At 44.9% G+C, this 23,702-nt stretch overlaps 1 pseudogene; it reads right to left on the minus strand.

Moving 5' to 3' along the window:
- The window catches only part of LOC102141298 (golgin subfamily A member 2-like), a 43,105-nt pseudogene extending 21,669 nt beyond the window's left edge, over positions 1–21,436 (minus strand).
- Between the last annotated feature and the right edge of the window lie 2,266 nt (positions 21,437–23,702).

Genomic DNA, 23,702 nt, shown 5'->3' on the forward strand with positions numbered 1-23,702 from the left:
GCCACCGCGCCCGGCCTATTGTTATTTTTTTTTAAAAGACTAAAACATATTATATTATATTACAGACACCGGTCACTCAGTATGTCAAAAGGCTTAAGATTGAACTAGATCATCTGCTGTCAACTTTAAACTTAGTACTTACTTCTATTTGTAGATGAAGTTTGAAGCAACTGTTTGGCTTTGAGGGAAGTATGAGGCGAATTTTTCAGCCTTTGTGAAACTGTTGAAAAATAAGGAATTGTAATATTTGCCTGTAAGTACAACATAAAGGCTATGGCTTCTGATACAAACTTGAAAATTTATCAGAGTGGAAACCATAAGGTGCAAATATGTTAGAATCCTAGAAGCAAGAGACCCCATTCTCCACAAAAAGGGGAAAAAAAAAGTCAAAAAGAAACAAAAAAGTGATGCTTAGTGCATTAAGGTGGAAAGAAAAGGGGATGGAACATAAGCTTTTAAAAATAGTTTCTTATAGATGAGAAAATCTCCAATGTGTCATTGGTCAAAATAGCAAAGAGAAAACAAACCACCAGCAAACATGCTATAGATGCAAAGAAAACAAAGATAAAAGTATAGAATAAACTATACAGCACACAGTATAGAATAAAGTAAGTGCAGCACTTGTCCAATGCATAAAAGCAGATTTTGGCAAAGCAGTTATTGTTAGATGAATTACCCTAATATGAAACCATAATCTCCAAACTATTCGAAAAGGAGAAGAAAACTCAGAACCAAGCAGGCCCTCAGAAAGTTACAATCTAGTGGCTTCATTATGTTCGGTATCTTGTAGCGTACAACTAATTTTTTATCTAGGCTGTGCACATATGTATGTAGGTGGAGGGTTGTACGTAATGTTGGTGTGGGTTGAGGGGTTTGGAGGAGTCAGACCATCTGCCTTTTAAAGTTTTCAATGAAGAAAGCTAAGCTTTCTTCCAAACTCCCAATGTATTAACTGCACTGAAACTCAAAATTAGCAGGTAAGCAGCAGCCCAGGGCCATCCAGAGATAAAGCAGTTCCAATTTCTCCAATATACAGTTACTATGGCTCTGACGGACTGATGAGTCTCACACCTACCAGTGTAGTCATCTATTTAAGTGGCTCTAAAATATTTTAGTTACTGTACTGATTTGAAAGTCAGACTTCATATACCTCTAGGATTTATGTGCAAAAAAAGAGCTCTCATTGCTATAAATCTAGCCAAACTGCATAAACATTATTGGGGTGATAAAGGGATACCTGACATTATCAGAAAGAATTACGATTTCTCAGCCAGGTGTGGTGGCTCACAACTATAATCCCAGCACTTACAGGCCTTTGGGAGGCCAAGGCAGGGGGATTCGTTTGAGCCCAGGAGTTAGAGACTATCCTGGGCAACAAAGGGAGACTCTGTCTCCACAAAAAAATAAAAATTAAAATTAAAAAATAAGTGAGGTATGGTGGTGTGCCTGTGGTCCCCCATCTACTCAGGAGGCTGAGGTGGGAAAAGTGCTTGAGCCCAGGAGGCTGTAGTGAGCCATGATTGCATCACTGCACTCCATCCAGCACGGTCAACAGAACAAGGCTCTGTCTTTTAAAAAAAAAAAAAAATTCTGTCCCCTGTACTGCTTAACTCTATCAAAACTTGAAAACTATTCTTTTCTCACAGATAATAAACTTTAAAAAAAAGTAACAAATGTGTTTGATTACAAATTTTATAGCACTCTAAACATTACTGTAGCTAAATAACATTAGATATCAACTTAACTTAAATATTGCCAGGCAGACAAGCAAAAATTTATCCATATCTAAAAACTCAATTTTATAATGGGTTATCTTATTTCTGTTGCACAAAAATACAGGTTACTATCGGTATTTTTTTTTTTTTTTTTTTGAGACAGAATCTCACTTTGTTGTCCAGGCTGGAGTGCAGTGGCATAATCTCAGCTCACTGCAACCTCTACCTCCTGAGTTCAAGCAATTCTCCTGCCTCAGCCTCCTGAGTAGCTGGGACTACAGGCACATGCCACCACACCTGGCTAATTTTTGTAGTTTTAGTAGAGACGGGGTTTCACCATATTGGCCAGGCTGGCCTCGAACACCTGACCTCTTGATCTGCCTGCCTTGGTCCCCTAAAGTGCTGGGATTACAGGTGTGAGCCAAGCATCTGGCCTTAGAGTATTTTTCATCTACATATTTATTCATATATATGTTTCCAACCATTTATATTTTTATTCATTCACTCACTCACTCATTCCTGTTTTTTGTTTTTTCATTCACTCAAATAGTTTAGTATCTGCTTTACCCAGGTACTGTTTTAGGTATAATGTATTCAGTAGGCAACTAGGTGGATACAGTTCCTACTCTCATGAAACTAATATTCTAGGAAAGGGGAGAAAGACAATGAGGCAGTGAAATAGAGGGCCTGCCAGATAGTGATAGTTGCTAAGGAGAAAATTAAGTAGAAAAGAGGGACAAGAAGTAGGAGATTTAAGTTGCAATTATAACTAGGGCAATCAGAAAAGATTTCCCTAAGATGACACTTGCACAAATATCTGAAGGAAGATAGGAAATCAGTTATGCACATATGTGGAGAAAGCATTCCAGATGGAAGGAACACCCATTGTAAAGGTTACTGAGATAGGAGCATGCCTTGTAGGTTTGAAGAACAGAACCTAGGTCGGTTGTTGGAGTGGAATAAATGAGGGCAAAAGGTAACCAACTGAACATACAGTGACAGTTCACAATATCTGTTAACCATTAAAACAATTTTTAATAAAGATTCAATATCAAATACTATCTATAATAAATGCTTCTGGAAAGATCCTATTTGAATTCATAGCTACGGTGACTGCAATGGACCCAACCCTATTTATCCCTCAAGTTTTATGTGCGTCGTAATAATAATAGCATCTACAGACAAGCAAAAACTGCATTGGGAATCTGAAGAATAAGATTACACACCGAACCAGGTCATAAACTGTAAATTTGCCTGATACAGAAAGAATGAAATAAATGATTTTCCCAAAATGCCACAGTCATATAATATTACGCAAATAACAAAAATCCAGTGTTATTCTGAATTATCAATCTTAATTTTACGAGTTTTCTAAAGACAATTTTTTTTTTTTGAGATAGAGTCTCGCTCTGTTGCCCAGGCTGGAGTGCAGTGGCGCAGTCTCAGCTCACTGCAACCTCTGCCTCCTGGGTCGAAGCAATTCTCCTGCCTGGCTAAGTTTTGTATTTTTAGTAGAGACAGGGTCTCACCATGTTGGCCAGGCTGGTCTCGAACTCATGACCTCGTGATCCACCCACCTTGGCCTCCCAAAGTGCTGGTATTATAGGCATGAGCCACTGCACCTGGCTTTGATCATTTATATTAACTAAAAAGTTTTAAAAAAATCAATATTTCCATAAAGAGGATCATGACTTCTAAGTGTTCTATTTCCCAAAAAATTTTGAGCCATTGGACTAGACAGCCATTTATTTCTTGTAACATTTATTAAATAATTTGCCAAGCCTTTATGTTTTAAGTCCCACAAAGAAAATGCAAGCCCCAATTAGGCCTTCTGCTTCCAGAAATACCTGCTAATAAAGTGTCTCCCACATCACTGGTGGTTAACAGATGGCAGTAGAGAGAATGACAGACAACAGGAAGTGCATAGATACCTTTGTTTCCTTCAGGGGTCGGCTTCTTCTTTTCTTCCTGTACTATGGACTCCTCTAGGTCCTTAGGGGTTGGGTCTAAAAATTCCCACTCTTCATTGGTATAAAACACAGTCCTCCGACTATCATTATGTCCATTCCCAGGACGGAAAGAATACATCAAATTTCTATTAAGAAAAATGATATGTGTTATTAACAAAAAGTAAAACAAAACATAATCTTATGTATATAGGATTGGCAAAAATCAAAATATCTGATAGTATCAAATGTTGGTGAGAATATGGAGAAACTGGGATTCTTATACACTGCTGGTGGGAGTATAAATTGATAATATTACCATGGAGGGTAACTCAGCAAGGTACTGCTAAGTTGGAGAGGTGCCTGCCCCTAACACCCAGTATTTCCAAAAAGAAATCCTTACATACGTGCACAAGGAGACAGAAACCAGAACATTCACCATAGCACTGTTCATATTACAAAAAAAAAAACAAAAAACAAAAAACAAAAAAATGGTACAACAACCTAAGCATTCATCAACAGGAGAATACACTGTGGCATACTCATATAGTCAAGTACGATACAGCACTCATTCATTCAACAAATGTTGATTGACCCTATAATACGCCAGACAATATCTAGATGCTTGGAATATCCTAGTGAACAAAACACAGCAAGATTCTTGTTCTTGTGGAATGTACATTTCAGCTGAAGCTATCCGTGTCATAGGGATAAATATTTTTTAAATGCTGAATGAAAAGTGAAAGAAAATGGAAGAATTATAGGTACAGCATAATACTGTTTTATGTCTTCAGATAATACTGTTAATAGAGACTATTTATAGATACATACATATGTAGTAAAACTATTTTTTTAAATCCACACATGAATGACAATAATCAAATACAGAATATTGGCTACCTCTGTAAAGGGAAAGAAGAATAGGATTAAGAAGAGAGGATTTGGATGGGCATGGTGGCTCACATCTGTAATCCCATCACTTTGGGAGGCTGAGGTGGGAAGATCACTTGAGATCAGGAGTTTGAGACCAGCCTGGCCAACATGGTGAAATCCCATCTCTACTGAAAATACAAAAATTAACCATGTGTGGTGGCACATGCCTATAATCCCAGCTACTAGGGAGGCTGAGACGGGAGAATTGCTTGAACCCGGGAGATGGAGACTGCAGTGAGCCGAGATTGCACCAATGCACTCCAGCCTGGGCAACAGGGTGAGACTCTGTCTGGAAAAAAAAAAGAGGATTTTAATTGTATCTGTAATACTTTGTTTTTAAAAATGCAGTGGAAAAATGACAAAACTATAAAAACGAGTCATGCTATCTGCATAATCAATACACTTGCCTGAGTGCTAAAAATATTTCATTAAAAGTTTTAAAAACTAGGTTGGGATTTCCGTTTCCAGTGAAGATGGAATAACAGGAACTACATTTACCTTCCGCCGTGAAAACAAAAGAACTGAAAAAAGTATAGAAACTGTGGTTTTCGGTCATTGGCCGTCAGGCAGCAAAGGACAGTGATCCTGAGAGAGGGAAAGCCAACGAGGTAAGCCCACCTTACTGTCCGGGGACAGTTTCCAGGCCAGGGTGCAGGCAAGGGGCACCCAGGAGGAGCCCAGCATCTCTTTGAGCTGAGAAGATAGACTGAGGAGTCTCAAGGCAGTTGCAGCTCACAGAGCAGGGTAATAAAGAGACAGGGGCTGCACAGAGGTAGTGTTGCAGAGATCTTAGATGGTACCCCAAATCTTCAACTGAGTACGGATCAGGGCTTGCATGTGAGAAAACTGAGAACAGGGAAAGAACCCCATGAGAGAAGCAAAGTTCAATCCCAGAGCCTCACACAGGACCGGACATAGTGCCTAATCTCACCAGTCAGAGTGGAAAACCTCATAATTCACAGGGCATCAGAAGGAGTACTCAGAAAAGCTACCGACAGCATCCCTAACGCCTGCTCTCATCTTACCTAGTAAAGCTTAAAAGCAAACTTCAAAAGGATCAAACTGTTTCTGAGTAACTTAATACATCCAAGAACAAAGCTCAAGGATATTTATAGCAATACCAAAAAATCCAGCACACCAAAAGGTAAAATTCACAATAGCTGGTATCCAATTTTAAAAATGACCAGGCATGTGAGAAGTGAGAAGTACATCACATAATGAGGAGAAAAATCAGTCAACAGAAACAGGCCAGAAACAACAAATGATAACATTAGCAGACAGGGACTCTAAAAGTTCTAACTGTATTCTTCATGTTCTCGGAGCTAGAAAAAAAGAATGAACATCTTAAGAGACATGGAAGATATTTTTTAAACAACAGATTTAAATCAAATTTCCAAAGATAAAACTATAATGCCTGTGGTGAAAAATATGCTAAATGGGAATAAGAGCAGACTAGACATTGTAGAAGGAAAGACTAGTGAATTTGATGACCCTGCAATAGAAATGACCTAAAATGAAACAGAAAAAAGACAAAAGAAACAAGGGAAGGAAGGAAGGAAGGATGGACCAACGAGCCAGTCACTGAAGGAGAGGAGAAAGGGAGGAAATGGAATAAAAGTATGTGAAGAAATAATGACCAAAAAATTTTCCAAATTTGATGAAAACTAGAAACTCACAGATCAAAGAAGCTCAACAAACTTCAAGCACAAGAATCATGAAGAAAGCGGTATCAAGGCACATGATAACTAAATTGCTTAATATAAATAATATTTAAAGTTGTAAGTATAACCTTAACTTGCAAAAGAAATAAAGGAATAGTCAAATTTTAAAAGTTAAACTGTCAAAAGATGAAGAGTCATCTTAAATTAATTCATTTGAGCAGTCAGTAAGTGGAGTGGTGAGGAAGAGAACATGCTCACATGAACCACCTACACATACACATATGCTTATATTCTCTTACTTCATAGAGCCATACTTATTGAATACTACTCAGCAATAAAAGAGATGAAATACGAAAACACCAAACAATATAAATAAGTCTCCAAAAGGTTAAGTGAAAGAAAACACACAGGAGACTACACAGAGTAGGATTCCATTTATATAAAATTTTTTGTAGTGACACAAAGCTATAGTGACAGAAAGCAGATCAGAGGTTGCCCAGGGCCGGGGATTAAGGGAAGGGATCAACTGCAAAAGAGCATGAAGGCATTTTTAAAGGTGATGGAAATGTTCTACTTATCTTGATTATGGAGGTGTTTACATCACTCTGTATAATTTCTAAAATTCATCAGCCTATTCACCTAAAATAAGTGAACTTACTGGAGGTAAATTATACCTCAATGAAGTTATTAAAATAAACATGCAAATAAATACGGAAGAGGAAGAAATGTATAATATGGTGTTTTCTGAGGAAGATTAAAGGTAAGGAGGGAAAAGGTGGTTTCATCTCTAGTTTGAATCAGGCAGATGATATTCTCATGTAAAATAGTAATTTCTCAATTTTTTTTTTTCTTTTTGAGATGGAGTTTCAGGCTTGTTGCCCAGGTTGGAGTGAAATGGTGAGATCTTGGCTCACTGCAACCTCCACCTCCTAGGTTCAAGTGATTCTCCAGCCTCAGCCTCCCCAGTAGCTGGGATTACAGGCGCCTGCCACCACGCCCAGCTAATTTTTGTATTTCTAGTAGAGACAGGGTTTCGCAATGTTGGCCAGGCTGGTCTCAAACTCCTGACCTCATGATCCTCCTGCCTTGGCCTCCCAAAGTACTGGGATTATAGGCATGAGCCACTGCGCCGCAGCCCTCAATGTGTTTTTTAAAGCATATCGTTTTTCCTTTTTACTTGTACTTTAAACACTCAGAAGAATGCAGAGAAGTTATGTAACACACTTATGTTCTCATCACACTGTTACAACATGTGAATGTATAACCTTTTGCTAACCGCTTTAACAAAGAGTCACTGTTTAGAACTCATATTCACTTTCTCATAGCTTATTTACTTAGGACCAAGAGGGAGCTGGTCAACAACGTAAAGCATCTTGCACGTGCTATTTATTTCCTAAGTCTCTTCCAGAGCCTGGCATTGTGCCACACATTTTCATAGAAAACTGCATAAAAGGATTCTAGTCAATTCCCATGTAACCCAATGAGCAAGATACTGTATAAAGTCTGATTTTATAAAAATTATTAAAAAATTATAAAAGTTTAGAGAAAGCTATTTCAAAACAGCTGCTCAGGAAGAAAACTCTCACAAATGCTTGCTATACTTTTCCTCGTTTTTTTTTGACACACCACTGGACTCAGTGTACCATGACGTTTCAGTGGCCCTGCCTATGGCAAGGATCTCACAACAGCCTTCTCTTAGGTGGTATGCCACTACTACAACCATCAATTTTAGGAATTCAATTCTCCTTGCCATTTGCCCTAGCCATCAAACTGTGCTCCTTAGCTCTGGTTCCTAAAGGATGAATGCAGGAAAGAGGAGTAAGAGCAGGGACACCCCACATGGCCTGTGGAGAAAGAACAGCAATTTCAATGACTTAGAACTGCCACACACACTCCTTCCTCCCACCATGGCTCTGTGTTTCCAGCCTGTCACAAGCCGACTCACACAAAGCTGTGCTCTAACCTGCAGCTGAGGGACAGCCTTGCTCCGGGTGCGGTGCCACTTGCCAAGCCCTGGGTAACAGAGAAATGGAATCAGGCTCAAAGTGAAAGCCTCCTAAAGCTGAAACACTATATAGCCAATTCCTGTTTTTGCTCTTATGTGGCGAAACCCAATTCTGGGACTGTGCAACAGGGAGGTCATTAGGGGGCAGACTTTTCAGACACACTCCCCCTGTCTGCTCTGGCCCACAGAGGCCTCGGTGGTAAACATGTGTCCTGCCTGTGCACTGTACTGAGGAGCTCACAGCTGGTTTAAATGGAGGGTGTTTTGAAGCTGGTGTTAGAGTCTGTTCTATGGCAGTACCTGCTGGTTAAAGATCCCAATCTCATTTGACAGATCTTTGAGAGGCCTTCTGTGTTCTCCCAGGCATTGTGCCAGGTGCCCACCTATAAACACTCAGCTGCTCTGAAGTGGAAAGTGCCGCCAACCAGCAAAAGAGCACCTTGGTAGGGGCTGTGTTCAGCCGGAGCTTTTTTTAAACAAATACCAGCGATCTGTGTCATCATTAAGAAAACCACTTTCTTTTTTTTTTTTTTTTTGAGACGGAGTCTCGCTCTGTCGCCCAGGCTGGAGTGCAGTGGCCGGATCTCAGCTCACTGCAAGCTCCGCCTCCCGGGTTTACACCATTCTCCTGCCTCAGCCTCCCGAGTAGCTGGGACTACAGGCGCCCGCCACCTCGCCCGGCTAGTTTTTTGTATTTTTAGTAGATACGGGGTTTCACCATGTTAGCCAGGATGGTCTCCATCTCCTGACCTTGTGATCCGCCCGTCTCGGCCTCCCAAAGTGCTGGGATTACAGGCTTGAGCCACTGCGCCCGGCCTAAAAAGAAAACCACTTTCTAAGCTTACATATTTCAGATGGAAGTTGGAACAGTTTAAAAATGTCTTAACTAAAACAGTTATCATTTTTTTGACATGCATTTTTTTGACACGCGTTTGAATTCTGTTAACCAGCTAGAATTTATGAGTTGACAGAATTGTTGGGAAATGTTCCATCAAATCTCTTCCGAGTTAACCCCTCCACAAACTGCGTGCACAGCCATGTTTTAGGCAACACCACAACCTCTTCAGCAGTGGGATGCCACGGCCGAAGCAGAGGGTTTGCACTTGCCGGGACTTTGTGCATAGTAGGGAGGCAGGCTACCACTGCTGCCAGCTCCCTTCCTTCCTCCAGACTACAAGCCCTGTTGAGGGAAACAAAGGTTGGGGGTGCAGGGAGGAGGTGGTTGGGGGGGTTTCCTCTGTAGCCATCCCAATAAAGTTGACTCAGTATTTCCTCCTCCACAAATTAATTCCTCAAATACACTCTCACAAGAACCCAGAGAGATATATATACACACAAGGATACCAGAAAAATGCTATTTGAAATGACAAAAAAGTAGAAACAAGCAGATGTCCATGGCTAGGAAACTGGTTAAATTAGGGCACATTCATATAACTGAACTCTGTTAGAACAAGAGCTCTAATAAAGACTAACAAGTTAAGACATTCCAGATCAGTGCCTAATAAAATGTCCCAGCTCAAACGGGCATGGCAAGGAGACCTACACTCCCCACCATTGCTAACCCCTCCTGACTCACCTGCAGGTAAGAGCACAGCTTTGGTGCAAGTGGGCCTCATGACATGGTAAATATAGAGAAACCATGTTTGACGGAAGAGTGAGTGGAATTCTAAGTCACTGAAATAGCTACACACTAAAACAGTGGATACTGTATGATCCCTCTGTGTAGATCACATATACACTGAGCAAATTTCAGGGCACATACATAACCAGTTTCAGTTCTAGTGGTGACTTCTGGGAAGTGGACTTAGAAGGACTTTCACTTTTAATTGTGCACCCCTCAGCAATGGTTGATTTTTCTTTTTATACACATGCATGCCTTTTACAATGAAATATAAAGACACAACTAAGAAGGCAGGCCAAATAGGGAACCTGTCAGGTGGCAGGCCTGCAAGCCAGAGGTCACTTGCTATGGACGTTTGAACATCCCCTCCAAAGCTCATGTTGAAATGTAATTGTCATTGTGACGGTATTAAGAGGTGGAACCATTAAGAGGTGATTAGCCCATGAAGGCTCAGTCCTCATGAATAGATTAACGCTGTTATCTCAGGAGTGGGCCTAGATTCAACTGCAGAAGAGGAGACAGCGATGTGGCCAGGGAAGCAGAGATTACAGCAAGCCAGCCATAGGCCAAGGAATGCCAGCAGCCACCAGAAGCTGGAAGAGGCCGGGAACCGACTCTGCCTTGGAGCCTCCAAAGAAACCAGTCCTGTCGACACTTGAACTTAGGCCTAGTGAAGCTGATTTTGAACTTCTGGACTCCCAAACTATCAGAGAATAAATATGTGTTGTTTTAAGCCATCAAGTTTATGGTAACTTGTTACAGCAGTCAGAGCAAATTAATACAACCACTCTCTAATAAGCTATTGCCCTTCAAACCAAGGACTTTGAGAGGCTGCTTTCTGCTGTGGTCCAGGCTTCAGTTGGCATTCAAGTTTGGAGCATTAATGTCCAAAGTTAGATTATATTTACTTCTGATATGATGTCTTTTGATCCTGAGGATCTGGGAGGGTGTCATCAGAAAGATCCTTTCCAAAATACTCTAGACATTTACCTGGACAGATGAGTACATCATCCTTCCAATTCTAACACATTGGAGCAAACACCTAATAAAACATGCACGGCCTCAAATAAACCAAACATCTAAGAAACAATACTCTTGTTGTAGAACTTTCAGACAGGTACAGCTCCACTGGTTCCCTACTGCCCAAAGGGCAGACACCCCTATCCCTTCACCCTGGACTCCCTGGCCTCCTCAGCTCCTCTTCTATCCTCACCCCCTTAAGCACCCTATGCACCCGGCAGGAGAACCCACGCCACTTGTGAGACACACCCTGTTCTGACTTCCTTGCCTCTGCACGGGTGTCTTTGAACTTGCATTTCCCTTTGGCCAGTCCCTCTCCATCTCTCAAGCCCTTTAAGTCAAAACTCATCTTCACAGCAAAATCATCACTAGCCTCTTCCAAAACCCACACCACAAAGAATAAGTGATTTCTTCCTGGTGCACCCAGGGAGGCTGTGACATGCTGGGTGCAGCCTTGACCTGCACCCTATGGCACCTGAGGCAGAGGACTCACAGGCCTTGCCTGCCTGTCTTCCTGAGAATCCTTCAAACTGCTGAAGGCAGGGAGGGACAGCCTCTTACCCAAGGGAACAACCTCAGCCCCATCCCACAGTGGCAGGGAGAGGAAGATGCAGCAGGGAGGGAGGCAGCACCAGCTGCACAGCCAAGCAGTCCTGCAGAATGGGCTTCTCTAAACTTGAGTGGTAACCCACTGGTAGCCAGGGATATCAAATTAAGAAGATATGAAATCAATTTTGAGGGGACAAGCATTTTCTTTAGTATTAAAAGAGAAAATAGTACTTAGCTTTACTATATGTGGTAGTGACATTTTTCTTTCGGTTTTATGTACACACTGACAGTATACATTTACATACAAACATGTGTATTATCTGCTGTCTGATCCCAGTCAAAAAAGTGAACAACACTGTGTCCGAAGGTAACGTCTTTCCCAGTGTGTCCAGAATTGGTTCCTTTCGCTGGGTTCTTAGTCTCGCTGACTTCAAGAAGGAAGCCACAAACCTTTGCAGTGTGTGTTACAGCTCTTAAAGGTGGCACGGACCCAAACAGTGAGCAACAGCAAGATTTATTGTGAAGAGTGAAAGAACAAAGCTTCCATAGCGTGGAAGGGGACCCGAGCAGGTTGCCACTGCTGGCTGGGGTGGCCAGCTTTTATTCCCTTATTCGTCCCCACCCACGTCCTGCTGATTGGTCCATTTTACAGAGTGCTGATTGATCCATTTTACAGAGTGCTGATTGGTACCTTTACAATCCTTTAGCTAGACACAGAGCACTGATTGGTGCATTTTTACAGAGTGCTGATTGGTGCATTTACAATACTGTAGCTAGACACAGAGCACTCATTGGTGCATTTACAATCCTCTAGCTAGACAGAAAAGTTCTCGAAGTCCCCACTTGACCCAGGAAGTCCAGCTGGCTTCACCTCTCATCAGGAGGCCAAACAAAAAAGACAGTGCTGAGAGGAACCATCGTCTTGCTAGGGAAGGGAGTGTGGCACAAAGGCAGGTGGGTGTGGGCAGACCCCCCCTGCCACGGGTGTGCAGGGCAGAGGACGATGAGCCCCAGGCAGCAGGAGCAGGAGCAGTAGAGCACCTCTGCTCCTGGAAGGGTCTGGAGCCTTCTCTCATCACTCTTCCTCAAGTCGATGCTGGACACCCACCATGTGCCAGGCTGCATGAGGCGCTGGGGTAAACCAGAGACAAGACAGACAGAGTCCCTTCCCCATGGAGCTCCCAGTCTTGCAAGGGAGCTGGACCACAGATGAGTACACAAAGAAATACAGTAACTACAGGCAGCGGTAAGGGCTGTGAAGGAGAAGCACGGCAGTGAGGAGTGGGAGGTACAGGGAAGGCTTCTCTGAAGAATGAACAGAAGTAACCAGAGAAGAGAGAGCCTTCCCTGCAAAGGGACTGAGGCAGGGCCTGATGGGAAGATGATATATCTGAAGAAGTGAAAGAAGTCAAGTGGGCCTGCAACAGAGGAAATGACAGGGGTCAGACCCCATGGGACCCTGAAGGCCATGTTCAGCAGCACAGCCTTTGGCCTAAAGCAATGAGAAGCCTCTGAAAGGCTGAGGCAGTAGATTGAATTGATTCAGGTCCCTTAGAACTGGGTCCCTGCAACAGGTAGACCCAGGACCAGCAGAGAAGGCAGACAGGCACCTCTCCTCAGCCTCCAACTCTAAATACAACAGGAGACATGGCCCAATTGTTCCCTTGGTGGCCCTGGATGAGACAGGCTGAAGTTCTCTGAGCTTCAGCTTCCCATGCTGAGTCATAGTGAAAGGTCTCTGAGTCTACAGGCCGAAGCCACTGCTCCTCTCATGACCGCAGTGATTTCCATGGACAGCATCATGCAACAGCAGCCCTTCTGATACATGGGCCCCTGGGAGCATGTGAACTGATTGAGACCAAGAGGACTGATGGGACATAACTGCTAAGCACAACCTCATGCTCCTGAGAGCTATCAAAGAAGACCAGGCACCAGTGCAGCAACGCACACACAGCCCAGCCAACTTCCCACAACTACTGAAACTCTATGGGCCCAAAAGCAAGTCGCCTTCCTTCCTGCTTCCTTCTCCAGAAGACCTGGCTTATAAATATCAATGTGAGGCAGCAGCATGGTGACTACATGCCTCGTCTTTCTTGGCAGACAGAGCCATGCCTTCCAATGAGGAAAACTACAAATAGTACATTATGGCTCCTGGACAGGAAAAACCTGCCCCAATTCACCAAACATCTGGGTGCCTGCTTTGGGCTGGGCTGGGCCCTCGCTGCAAACGGGGGCTAAAGAGATGAGTCACTGTCATGACAGTCCTAGACACTAAAACCATAATAGATTGTCGGGACCCACCGCCATGCTCACAGATAACTCTTTCTACCAGGCCTGAATGGGTCAAGAGGGAAGCAAAAACTAAGAGTCAGAGCAGGCCAACTGCAGGGCCCACAGAAGACCTATGGGAGGCAGGCCTGGAAGGACGAGCACACCTTCCCGGCCATCTCAGCCCTCGCACCTGTCCTTGAGAAAGGCACCCTGTCCACCTGACTCAAGGGAGTGGAGACCCACTTCACCTATTGGCTCAAAAGAGTCAGAGTGGCGACAGTGGCAACAATGCCAGCAGGCCTGGATTGTGTAGCCACCATGTACTGAGTACTTACAATGAGTCAAGCAGTGTGCTAGGCATTTCTGATTTATAACCTTAACAACACTGTCACCAATCCAGAGGGAGAAAGGCTTACTTACACACACACACACGCACACACACACAGACACACACACACATGCACGCACATACAGACACACAGACACACACACTCCAAGAGGATATGAGGGCTTCAAGCATGCATTAGGCAACAAGCATCTGGCATCCTCTAAGCATGAAAGGCACAGTAGTGAACTACACTGACAAAATCTCCTCCTGGGAAGTGATGCTGTAGTAGGACACAACAGCAGATGCTCAAAGACTAGATCAGGGAGCAAAACCATCCTCAATCTCTAGCCGACTGAGGGCCTCCTGTGCTGGCTGGTGAGCTACTGCCTACTGGACAATCATGAAAGCCACAGTCTCCCTAGAGATCCTCTCAGCTTCTTGCCCCTCACATGGTGTCACACATCCAAGTGCTCAGGATGTTTACTGAACTGAGCACTCCGGGCAGAGTATTTCACAGAACACTAGTTAGAAGCCACTAACTAGTCATGACTACTTACTTTACCATTTCCACAATGCATTCACTCTGTGAAAGCAAAGGAAACCCACCTGAGGGCTGGCCTGATACTATACACTCAATCAAATGTCATTAAGACCCCACTACATAAATACCAGAACCAAAAATTGCTAATGAAAATGCCTTTCCCTCTCCCAATCTGAGATACAATGGCAGGGTCCTTTTCTTTCTTTAGAGGAAGGGGGTGTTACTATTTGTATTTTGTTCTGACTGGAGGTGGGAAGTCTGCACCCCAGAGACTCAAAGGTAAAAGCGTCTGACCAAGGAGACCTGTCTACTCCCATCAGATGCCTCAGTGAGGTGGGAGCTGGTACACCTCCACCCCGAATGCATCCGACCCCTCCTTCCATTTCTCAAGAATTCATTATCTCCATGGGGGAAGGAAACTGGCAATGTACATACGAGCAAAGCAAGTGCAGCAGGAGAGAAGTCAATGCTGGGGCCGTTAGGAATGCTTCAGGAAAGGAAGTCCACCAGGGCGGGGCTGGCCCCAGCCACACACACCTGCCAAAGCGAGCTTCATCCATCACAGCACCCCCGACTCAGAAACAATTAAGGAGCAACAGCTCCAAATAGGTTCAGTTTTGCATTTGTCTACTTTTAATTCTGTTTGCCAGTACATAACATATAAATACTTCAACCCTTCATACACAAACAAGATAATCCTCCCACCTAGTTAAATAAAAATACTAGGCATGACGAAACCATCAGTGCCACCGTCTGAATGTCTGTGTCCCTGCAAAATTCCTATGTTGAGACCCAGTCCCCAAGATAACTGTATTAAGAGTGAAGCCTTGTGGGAAGTGATTAAGTCATGAGGGCAGAGCCCTCTGGAATGAGATCAGGGTCCTTATAAAAGAGGCCAGAGTGGTAAAAGGGATTTCAGGAGAAAAATACACTTAGCTAGCTAGGTAGCTAGATACATACATACATATATACATCGATGGAGGCCTCAGAGGGAACTTGTCTGTCGTTTCTGCTATGAGAACACCACTAGAAGGCATCATCTCTAAAACAGAGAGTGAGCCCCCATCAGACACCAAATCTGCTGGTGCCTTCATCTTGGACTTCCCAGCCTCCAGGACTATGAGAAATAAATTTATGTTTTTCATAAGCTACCTTGTCTATGGTATTTTATCACAGCAGCCCAAATAAACAAAGACGATCAATTTGGGAGAAGAAAGAAAAAAAAACTATTTGTCAAACTCTGCTTAAAACTCTTCACTGACTCTATAGCTCTTAGGGCAAAGACCAAAATCCTGCCCTGGCCCAAGGCCTGCCTCTTCCAAAGGCTATGTCCCCTTCACCCCTAGCTGCCACCAGGCATTCCTTGAGTCCCACATGCAACCAGCACCCCCACCTAAAGGCCTCTGCTTATGCCACTTCCTCTCCCTAGAACACTTTACTCCCCCTCTCCACGCCCCCCAGTCAACACCAATTCATCCTTTGTGTCTCAGCTCGAATGTTGCTTCTTCAGGAAAGTTTTTCCTAGCCCTCCCCAACCCCTAAACCAGATCAAGATCCTGAACTATACATGCACTGCATCTGTTTCCTTTCAAACTTCCTAGCACTGGTTGGTGTTTGCTATATTTTATTAATATCTGTCCCCTGGATACTGACAGTTCCACAAGGACAGGGACTGTCTTGTCCAGTCATGTCCCCAGTGCCTAAGCACACACAGTGAGTGAGTGAGTGAGTGAGTGGGAAGCTCCCAAGGCCTTCCTAGAACGCAAGTCAGTGAACTACAGCCTGGGGTCATTTCCAGCTTCTGCCTATTTCTGTATAATCTACAAGCCAAGAATCGTTTCAACATTGTTATTTTGCTATTTTGTTTTTTTGAAACAGAAAACAAACAAAAAACAGCCTGTCACCCAGGCTGGAGTACAGTGGTACGAACACAGCTCACTGCAATCTCTACCTCTTGGGATCAAGCAATCCTCCTGCCTCAGCCTCCCAAGTAGCTGGGACTACAGACATTTGCTCCCACATCTGGCCAGTTTTTACATTTTTGCAGAGATGGGGTCTCACTTTGTTGCCCAGGTTGGTCTTGATCTCTTGGGCTCAAGTGATCCTCCCACTTTGGCCTCCCAAAGTGCTGGGGTTATAAGAGTGAGGATCTGTGCCCAGCTAACAATTTTAAGTGGCTGAAAGCAATTAAAAGAATATTTTGTGAAATGTGAAAATTACATGAGATCCAAATTTCAGGGTACATAACTAAAAAATCAGAATGCAGATATACTCATTCTATGGTTGTTTCTGTACTACTACAGCAGAATAGTGACAGAGATGGCAGAGTGCGCAAAACCAAAATACTATGTGGCCATTTATATAAATAGTTTGCTCCTGCTGTAACAGTGTCCTCGAAGTCCTGACTATGGGCATGAAATACAAGAGACCTGAAAATACAGAACTGACTGTAAGTAAACTCTCTCCTCTGGGGAAGGGTGAGTCATAACCCCCTTTTGGATTCCTAATATCTGTTCTATTCAGTGGGTATTTAACTGAATGGCCACCACCTCTATGACATGAGGCAAGAATGGCATATAACACATCTGTACATTTGGGAGTTCTGGCTGATCAGTTCTAAAGGGTCACCAAAACCAGTGCTTACTGGGTAAGCATTTTCTATTCATTCATTTGACAAGTGTCTCCCTGGGCACCATACCTTAGTCAGTTTAGGCTACTATAACAAAAACACCACAGACTGAGTGGCTTAAAAAACACAAATTTATTCCTCAGTTCTGAAGACTAGAATGTCCAAAATCAAGGTGCTGGTCAATTTGGTTCCTGGCAAGGGCCCTCTTCCTGGTTTGCAAAGGAATGCCTTTTTGCTGTATCCGCATAGGTGGAGAAGGGAGATCATCTCTCCAGGGTCACTTTTGTAAGGGCACTAATACCATTCATGAAGGCTCCACCCTCATGACCTAATTACCTCCCAAAGGCCCCACCTCTAAATATCATCACATTGGGAGTTGGAGCTTCAACATATGCATTTTTTCAGGAATACAAACACAGACACTAGTCTATAGCAAGCCTCCTTTGTGCCAGATACTGTTGCATGAACTGAGGATACAAATAGTCCTTAGGGAGCTCACCCTCTGGCGGGTAGGAAATAGGATGGGGACTCCCCTGCAATGAGGACTGTGTGAGAGGCAGTGGAAGATGGAATGCCATTGTGGTATCACAAGCACAATACTGGACTTGCCTTGAAGGAACTTCCTAATGGGAAAGCCTTGAAGAGTTAAGTCCTCATAACTTAAAGAGTTAAATAATGCTTCAAGACTGAGCAGATGCCCCAGGGTAGAACAGCTTAAGAGAACCATACAGCAAAGAAGGCTGGTTCACCACATCTATTTTGTACTGAACACACTCTGATTAACAAGCCAATAAATGTTTGTCATTAACAGCAATTTCAACAACAGGGAATGTGCATTCCCACAAAATTGGGTTAAGAATAGGTGTACATAACTATTCAGTTACATGTGGCTCGGAAACCAACACACATGTCCATTTGAGCACCAAGCACCTACAAGAAGGGAGCAGAGGGAAGAAATCATTTGCTGGCTGACTGATGACACTCTCTTGCTCCAAAGACTGCAGACATCTGGAAGAGCAAGGCTGTTTAAGCTTCACTCTCAGTCAATCACATGCTGGTTGTCCTTCCCCTAAGTGCCTCAGATTCCAGTAAAGCTCCACGAGAAGCCTCCAGTACCCTTACACAGAGAGAGAGACACATACAGGAAGCATCAGTCTCTGCTAGGCCCTTACAACAGTTTCCAGATACATCCAGTAAAAGGTACTATGCATGCTGGTTAAGAACTGGGCAGTAAAATGTTCCTGGTGATACTCACTGTCCAAAACGGACAGCTATCAAACACAGTAAAAGGAAAGACTACTATACCTTATCTGATCCAAGACAATTAATATCCAAAGTCAAAAAAAGTAGATTTGTCAGACCAGACAATACAACTAGATACTCCACGATTTGGACATTCACTGTTCCTGGAGGGTGTGAGTCTAGCTTCATGACATCAGCAAAATTACATACCCTTTCTAGCCTCTATTACCTCATCTGTAAAAGAAGACACCAGATCAGATCCCTAAGTTTCAGAATAGAGGAGTTTACCAAGAAATTCTTGTATCAGCTTTCATTAAGACTCACATAGTAAAACATTTTGGAAAAGCCCAACAAAACCACAGCTTCTCCAGAGAAGGCTCAAAGATGCTTCAAAATGAGAAAAATGTATAATAATAGAATAAGAAAACTGCTGATTTTTCTTTACTTTTTAACCCTATGTGAAAATAAATGGTATTTGTAAAAACGGTATTTCTGGCCGGGCGCGGTGGCTCAAGCCTGTAATCCCAGCACTTTGGGAGGCCGAGACGGGTGGATCACGAGGTCAGGAGATCAAGACCATCCTGGCTAACACGGTGAAACCCCGTCTCTATTAAGAAATACAAAAAACTAGGCGGGCGAGGTGGCGGGCGCCTGTAGTCCCAGCTACTCGGGAGGCTGAGGCCAGAGAATGGCGTGAACCCGGGAGGCGGAGCTTGCAGTGAGCTGAGATCCGGCCACTGCACTCCCGCCTGGGTGACAGAGCGAGACTCCGTCTCAAAAAAAAAAAAAAAATGGTATTTGTAAAAAAAATTCAAATGGTATTTGAAAAGACTTCAGCTCAGCTGAAGTCTAAGCAGGGCTAAATCCTAACTTAAAATCCTAACTTAAAAATCCTTAGAAATCAGGGTCTCCTCTATGGCTGGGCAGCCCTAAAGTGAAACATTAAGGCTTATGGGAATCTGTTCTTGGATCTGAAAGATGAAAAGGAAGATAAATCAGTAATTTCCACTTTATGGTGGTATTTACCACCATGAAGTTTTTACTCCTAGAGCTCAAAAGAAGTAATGGTACAACGAAATTTATCTTTCTTAAAACAGACCCCTGGCCGGGCACAATGGCTTATGTCTGTAATCCCAGCACTTTGGGAGGCCAAGGCATGCAGATCACCTGAGGTTGGGAGTTTGAGACCAGCCTTACCAACATAGAGAAACCCCATCTCTACTAAATGTACAAAAATTAGCAGGGCATGGTGGCGCACACCTGTAATCCCAGCTACTCGGGAGGCTGAGGCAGGAGAATTGCTTGAACCTGGGAGACGGAGGTTGCGGTGAACTGAGATCACACCATTGCACTCTAGCTCTGGGCAACAAGAGCGAAACAATGTCTCAAAACAAACAAACAAACAAAAAACACCTCTACTCTAAAGCCCTGCTCCCTTCTTTTGGAAAGCCTTGCCTGTGTTTCCATTTCCACTGTTGTATATAGCCAACACTCGAGGCCTTAGGTACTATATTATTCTGTGACCGATTTAATTTTACATGTCAAATATTCCTCCATTGTCAGCAACCCAAAGGAAAACATTTCCTTTTCTTAAAAAAAAAGAAACATTCTGAACCTATAAAAAGATGGATAGCGGCCAGGCACAGTGGCTCATGCCTGTAATCCGAGCACTTTGGGAGGCCGAGGCGGGTGGATCACCAAAGGTCAGCAGTTTGAGACCAGCCTGATCACCATGGTGAAACCCCGTGTCTACTAAAGATACATTAGCCAGGCATGATGGCGCACGCCTGTAATCCCAGCTACTTGGGAAGCTGAGGCAGGAGAATCATTTGAACCCAGGAGGCGGAGGTTGCAGTGAGCCGAGATCATGCCATTACACTCCAGTCTAGGCAGCAAGAGCAAAACCCTGTCTCAAAAAAAAAAAAAAAAAAAAAGATGGATAGCATAATACAACCAACACTGATACACCTACCACCCAGTCCAAGAAATAAAACACTGCAAAACAACAGTGGAAGCCACAAGGCACCAGCCCCAAGGCAGCCATTCCCAATCACATCCCTCCTCTTCCCATCAGAGGCAACCACCACCTAGAAAGCAGAGCTCATCACCCCCTTGCATCTCTTCCCCTCCTGACACAGTATATAATATGATCTGTAGCACTATTTTACATGATCTTCTTAACCTCTCTATAAATGGTATCATTCTGAACAGAATCAGTCTGTAACTTATTTCTTGCTCTATTTTATGTTTGTGAGAGTAATCCACATTGACACCTATAGCTCTAGTTCCTGTTTACTACCACAGAATATTCCATTATATGAATATACCACATATTTGGCCAAAGACACCGCTTGATGTTTTATATGCCATGTAGTGCCTACTATTTTCCATACCACTATGGAAAATGTGCCAGCCATTTCCATAACATTCTCCAGAATCCTCACCACCACTAATGAGGAAGGTGAGATTCCCATTAGACCAAAGACGAACTGGGACGTGGTGAAACTTGTCCAATACGTGTGAGCAGCGGACTCCTGCTTCAAGTTCAAGTCCATCCAAGTCTAAAGCCATCCTCTTGACAATATGCCTTGTAACCCCATTTATGTAGATTCAGATTTTCTTTTTAAAGAAAAAATTGATATAGGGCTCTACAGTCATCTGAGAAAAATCTGAAACATGACACTCTATTTTCTTTGTTAACAAACATCCCATAGGAAATTCACCTGACATGGGAACAGTCCATGTATACACTGAGGAAGAGCCTCTACCTTTGGCAAAGGTCCTCCACTGGGGTCATTCCCAAGTTTATACAGGCGCAAAGTAAGCCTGAGTAGGACTGCAAACCTAGTTGGCTTCCTTCAGGGAAATAGGCTGTCTGCGCCCACTTACAGACAGGACAGAGGAGCCCGAGAGAACATGGGAATCAGATCCTGCTTGAATTGGCAAAAGCTGAGTCGACAAAGCTCTGAGAACATCTCCGGGGGCAGCTCCAGCTGTTAGCAGCTCTGGAGGTCTGAGGAACAGTCCTGTGCTCACAAGGCCAAGAGCCTGCCTACTCTGCTCTCCACATGGCCAGCTTTGAGAGTGAGTGCTTTCACACATCCCAGCCCAAACCTGCTGCCCTAGAGAAAGCCGAGCCTGCCATGCAGAAGAGTGAGAGTGAAGATAGAGGTTCACCGGAACCAGGCAGGGAGCACAGCCTGGAGAAAGGATACTGGGCTCCAGACCTGGGCCCAGATCCCTCCAGGTGCTCGAAGCAGGTGGACCCCTAGGAGGTGACAGAGTCTGGCCCACTAAGGACTCCCAAGGAAAGGGGAGGCCTCTCAGCACCAGGACTCCTGACTCTACTCTCTCGCTTCTACATTATTTTTCCCATTATGTCTCTTCGCTGGAGGATTAAAAGAACCTCAAAGGAGCAAGGCCTAACTGGCTGAAGTGACCTCCTCCCACCTCTTCTGGACAAAACAAGGAGCAAGAAAAAAGGCTCTGCCACTTACTGGCTGTGTGACCTTAGCTGGAGCAGCCCTGCACACTCTGGGAGGAAATGTAGTGGAATATCTCTAAGGGCCCTGCCATTTCTGACTCTTTTTGTCTATAGTGCTAAATGCACTGTGGCTCACGTCTGGAATCCTGGGAAGCTGGGTGGGGAGGATGGTTTGAGTTCAGGAGTTCGAAACTAGCCTGAGCAACATAGCAAGACCCCCCCCCCATCTCCACACACACAAAATTTTTTTTTTTAATTAGCCAGGCATGGGCCCGCACCTGTGGTCCCAACTACTTGGGAGGCAGAGGTGGGAGGATCACTTGAGCTCAGGCATGGAGGCTGCAGTTAGCTGAGATCACACCACTGCACTCCAGTCTGGGCAACAGAGCGGGATCCTATCGCAAAAAGAACAAATAAATAAAAATAAAATAAATGTACTAATATTTACTGAGCAGTTTAGAGTATAATTAGTTTAATCTCAACACCCCATGATATAGATACTACTGCTACCCCATTTTAGAGGAGGCTGAAGCGCAGAGCGGTTAACTGATGTATCAAGGTCCTAGCAGAGTTCTAAAGGAGGCCCCGGGGGCAGAAACCTACGGTTATGAAAGCTTGGGCGGGCTGCACTGGACATCCATGGGATGCTGGGGGTGAGAGGACACTAGAGAGGGGCCAGAGGGAAGGCGCAGAGGGAGAAAATGGGTCAAAGTGTCTGAAGAAGGAGACAGGGCTGGGTAGCCCCAGCCACACTGGCCTAAACCCAGGTAGAGGGGAGGAGATAGGACCATGGACGGGATGTGGAGAAGTGGGGAAAGGCAGGCCGACGTGGGCAGGGTGCGAGGAGGCCTTGGAGAAACGAGGGTGGATGGGGCAGGCCCGCAGGCGAGGCAGGGGGCGCCGACAGAAGCGCCCAGGCGGTTGCAGGGCGCGCGGTCCTACCTCAAGCACCTTGGCAACTCCCGCGCTGTGCAACTGGAAGTGCGCAGGCTGCTCCACCGCCTCGTCGGCGTCCTGGTAGCTGAAGCAGGCTTCCGCTATGTCCAGGTGGCCGAGGGGCAGCGGGTGGTGGGGGTTCTTGAAGTAGCAGAGGCAGCAGCGGCGCGCGTCCAACACGAACCTGCGGCTGCGGTAGCCGCGCAGTCGCGCTGGTTCCCGCGCGGGACCCGCCCCGGGCTCTTCGGCCTCCCCCTTGCCGTCGCTGACCTCCTCTGGCCGGGCTCCGGCCCCGGTATCGCTGCCTGCGCGCCAACCATAGGTGCCCGGGCCCCCGCGCCTTCGCGCTGCCACTGCTGCGCTCCCTGCCCCCGAGGCGCCCCCTCCCCGCCGCCCCGCTCCTCCTGCAGGCGCTCAAAGTGGCCTGGGACTTGCAGTCGCCTCCCGGCCCCTCCAAGCCCGCTGGCAGTTGTCCTCGCCCGCTGGCCGTTGCCCCCGCCCGCTGGCCGTTGCCCCCGCGGCGCCCCGGAGGCCAGGTCCTGCCTCCCGCACCTGCCAAGTCCCCGCACTGCAGGAGTCTCGCTCTGTCGCCCAGGCTGGAATGTAGTGGAGCCATCTCGGCTCACTGCAACCTCCGCCTCCCGGGTTCAAGCAATTCTCCTGCCTCAGCCTCCCGAGTACTTGGATTACAGGCACCTGCCACCTCTCCCGGCTACTTTTTGTATTTTTAATAGAGACGGGGTTTCGCCGTGTTGGTCAGGCTGGTCTCGAGCTCCTGACCTCAAGTGATCTGCTTGCCTCGGTCTCCTAAAGTGCTGGGA

This window comes from Macaca fascicularis, chromosome 11 (genome assembly GCF_037993035.2).
Source record: "Macaca fascicularis isolate 582-1 chromosome 11, T2T-MFA8v1.1".
NCBI classification, from domain to species: Eukaryota; Metazoa; Chordata; class Mammalia; order Primates; family Cercopithecidae; genus Macaca; species Macaca fascicularis.